The sequence below is a fragment of the Lycorma delicatula genome, chromosome 6, assembly GCF_047948215.1.
Source record: "Lycorma delicatula isolate Av1 chromosome 6, ASM4794821v1, whole genome shotgun sequence".
Classification (NCBI taxonomy): domain Eukaryota; kingdom Metazoa; phylum Arthropoda; class Insecta; order Hemiptera; family Fulgoridae; genus Lycorma; species Lycorma delicatula.
In genome coordinates this window covers 10,648,375-10,652,680 of record NC_134460.1, presented here as the reverse complement: position 1 = coordinate 10,652,680, position 4,306 = coordinate 10,648,375, and the positions used below count along the sequence as shown (strand labels likewise).

Sequence of the window (4,306 nt, the reverse complement as noted above, 5' to 3'; positions counted from 1 at the left end):
CAATAACATTAATCAAGCCCATCCCTACAAAGCTAATGGTTTTAAACAACATTTATGAATGACAACTTGTTATCAGTAGAAGTAGTTATATCCTAACCTTTAATGTTTGGTTAGCAGGAAAATAAAGTTTTTTAATTGCGGCATTAAAAAATGGTCCTAAAAAACTCTTGTACCCGATTAAGAATTATTAGATCAAATTTAGTTTAAGGTTCCGTTATTTTAAACAATTTAGTTTTTGAAATAACCACAAAGTCGTTTATCCTACTGAAAATTAATTTTTATTTGAGGTACAGTTATTTGCTTAACTGTAACTTACGTAAAAATAACGTAAATAACTGTAATACGTAAAAATGTTAACTAACCGACACCTAACAGCGGCTGAATGGAGTAGCAAATAAAGATAGGTATGGAAAATACTCTACTACGCTTACTCTGCCCTAGAACTATCATAGTAGTTTTCAATACTAGATCGTGGCTCCCGGTGTTCTTTGGAGGTTGGGTTTCGATTAACTACACACCTCAGTTACGGTCCACCTGAGCCTATACAAAACACTTCATTTACATTCATACATATCATTCTCAGTCATCTTCTGAAATAATACCTTACGGTGGTTCCGGAGGCTAAACAGAAAAAAGAGGACTGTCATAGTAAGGTACGGTATATTAAATAATAAAAATTTTAATGTACTGAACAGCATTCTACATGATTTTAATTGCAAGAAAGGGGAACGGAAAACAAATTTTGGAAGAAAATAAGAAGACAAAAAGGGCTAGAAATGCAAATGGATACACAATAAACCAAACATGGCAAGGTGTGGAGTAGAATGTGTTTACTTATTCAGGCTGCAAACTGCGCACGCCTCTTTAGCTCAGTGGCAGAGCACTGGTCTTGTAAACCAGGGGTCGTGAGTTCAAACCTCACAGGAGGCAATATTTTTTTTGTGTACGAAACTATGAAACTTTCATTTACATTCATTTCATACCCATGAGTGAAATATACATTTTACAGTTATTATTTTTTATGTATACGAAACGATAAAATTTTAATTTCATTTAGATTCATTTTATATTTATTTAAACACACTACTGTTATTTTTTTTTATGTATACGAAACAATGAAACTTTAATATCATTTACATTTATTTTATATTTATGAATGAAACATACATTTTACACATATCGTGGTGTGTATCAGTTATAAATAATGCATGTATGCAATATAAATAATGCATGTAAATCTGTATGTTATAAAGCTGAAGGCTTTTTTCCTGTTTAGACTCCGGTAATTACCGTTTAGATAATACTTCTGAGGATGATGTGTGTGTATGTGTGTGTGCAAATGAAGTTTAGTCTTGTACAGCCACAGTTCGACCATTCCTGACATGTGTGGTTAATTGACCAACACCAAAGAACACCGGTATACACGAACTAGTATTCAAATCAGTGTAAAAATAACAAAAAGCTGAAGGCTAGTTTAACTTCCTTCAACGCTGCTATATAAATATTAAGACACTATTGCGGTGAGGTGTATAAGAAATAGCAGGAAAAAAATGTATTACGATAAAAGTCAAATCCACACTACACGTGTCAGCCAGAAAGTAATCCGAAGAAATTACCTCAGAAAAATGCCGGTACAATGAGCGAATGCTGTCAGGCTTAAGCTGCAACAAATTTATGCCACACAATAGCAAATTAAAATTAAAATAATTTCATGTAATAACAATAAGTATTACCTGGTTCGTATTATGATGTAAACAGAGTGAAAAATATTTCCTGATACTTTAAATTAATTAATTTTTTCTTAAATCTGTACATTTTTACTTAGGTTAATCAATATTTCCATTGTATTTTATAATGACAATCGTAGCAGTTAATCCCTTTTAAACAGACAGCAATTAATAAACATCACTGCACCTAGACGACACTGTGTAAATGACTACTGAATTCTGACAAAAACAAGAGACGTCAGCGCTAGCGACGAGCAACTTATGACCGTACAACGAAGTATTTTATGTCGTAGTAACACAGCGTCTTATTAATCTACTAAAAACAATTCACTCATTTATTTTATTATAAAACAAAACAACTCCTCAGAATTTGAATGTAGCGGATTAACAATTTTAATAAAAAAATCTTTTAGTACTGTAAGTATAGAATAAGAGGACTTATATTCGCTAATCTAATTCGAATGAAGATTTTTATGCACTCGTATGTTATTATGCTCATAGGTTAATGTTACAATCTGGATTTATTTCCAATAACATATTTATTTCTGTAATATACGACATAAACGAAATATCTCGATAGTTGGATTGTAGACAAACATATTTAATCTACTATTTAAATTCTTGTTTAATCTCATTATTTTAAGAATTTATAGTAAGACAAAAAAATGTTAAGCGAAGTCGGGAACCCTGCTGCAGCTTTGTGGAAGAAAAAAAAATACATACCCCTGGTGGGACTCGAACCCACAATCCCCGGTTTAGGAGACCGATGCCTTATCCATTAGGCCACAGGGGCTTGAACATGACGCTTTCTTTTTTTGCTACTTTAATTATTGTTAAGAAAAACGTCTTGAATAGCGTACAACCACTAAAAATAATTTTTAATCTAGAATGAGAAAGGATGTTTAATTTATTATATTTTTTACATAAAAAATCGAAATACGTGAATATGAATACTAATTTACATTTTTAGTACAACTTATCGTCAATGATTTCGATTAAAAATTAGAACCGACGAGGTCATACCTTTTTAATACCATAATTATAACTAAAAAACATTCCAGATTTCCCAACCCTCTCTTGAAGATTCCTGAAATGTTCTTTTAAATTTACTTTATGTCTTACAATTTTACGAAAACATTTATAATGCGAAAACAACTTGAAGTGTGTTCTTCCTATTAAACTATCATAAAAAAATTTGATTACGGTCAGTTTTCTATACTAACCAGACATGCACGTAACAATACAGAATAACGCTTTGCTTAACATATTAATTTACTAGAACAAAGCCGGCTAGGTTCTGACTGAAAATAACAGTTCATTGGGTCTTTAAAAATGACTTTATAAAATAAAGCAGGTTGTAGTAAATTCTTATAGTAACCGTTTGAAAATAAGTTTCCCTTACAAGAATAAGGTTATTTCACGCATATTGAAAATACTGCTTTATAATACTTTTAAGTAAATTTCATATTCTTAGAAAGAAATTAAATATTCTAAATTCAGTTAACACTCATTAAATTTTAGAAAGCCAAGTTGACGAAACTGGTGGAGATAAAAAGCTGGGCAAGAGTAAACACGAGTAATATCTCACACATAGATGAGTAACATCTCACACACATGCGCGCGCGCGCGCATGTGTGTGTTCTGTATAGTGACTATTTTCCGTTATTATCCAATTCATATTTTCACCTTGATACTATTTTTATATAAGACTGCATATACTGCTTTTAGCATTTTATTTCTTATTTCTGCATTTTAAATTATTGCAACATAATTGAGAAGGAAGGATAACATATTTTTAACTTATCAGCTCTATTCCACCATACCATCCGTTTATTATTTTAAAAAAGATTTAACTTTACTCTGTCATGATTATTTATGAATACTGTTTGTAGAGTTTATACAGAAACTAATGGTTTTTCAAACTTGTTTTGAAATTACATTTAAGACAATATGGTGTTATTTTGTTCATAAAAAGATGCTTAAACTGCTATTGAAAAATTTAAACTTTCAAATTGCACCAATCTATTAAAAGTATAAACAAGGTTTATGTCAAACCATTCTTCAAATATGAATTTCTGTTTAAAAGATCACAAAAACTGACAGAAAAATAATGAAACAAAATATAAAACATTCATATTAACTTTTTGTTATTGTTGTGAATCTTTGAAAGTTTTCACATGGGATTGAAGATTGAAAAACTTAAAAAAACAATCTACTGTAGATCAAGCACATTCTCAAAATGAATTCTACAAGATATACCCTCAATTTAAGGCTTTCTACTTAAGATATTTCAATAGTTGTATAACACTTAGATGCTCACAATTGACTTCCAGTTCAACAATGGTTTGACCGAATGTTTCCTGATCATTGGGTAGGCAGAAGAGTGACAGTTGAGTGGCTGTCAAGAACTGCTTACATTACACCACTGGACGTTTTTGTTTTGTTTTTTGTGGGGTTATTTAAAATCAATAATTCATAATGAAATTCATGCTAACATACAAAAATTGAAAAATAAAATTGTAAGAGCATGTAGGGATGTAATTAAAGAAACTTTAATAAAGGTAAGATTTGAATTTCAA

At 30.6% G+C, this 4,306-nt stretch overlaps 2 non-coding genes across 2 annotated transcripts; one reads left to right on the top strand and one right to left on the bottom strand.

Moving 5' to 3' along the window:
• Positions 1-858: 858 nt before the first annotated feature.
• On the top strand, positions 859-930 carry TRNAT-UGU (transfer RNA threonine (anticodon UGU)). The gene has a single exon. It is a non-coding gene; the product is annotated as a tRNA-Thr (tRNA).
• A 1,517-nt stretch (positions 931-2,447) lies between these two features.
• On the bottom strand, positions 2,448-2,520 carry TRNAR-CCU (transfer RNA arginine (anticodon CCU)). The gene has a single exon. It is a non-coding gene; the product is annotated as a tRNA-Arg (tRNA).
• Between the last annotated feature and the right edge of the window lie 1,786 nt (positions 2,521-4,306).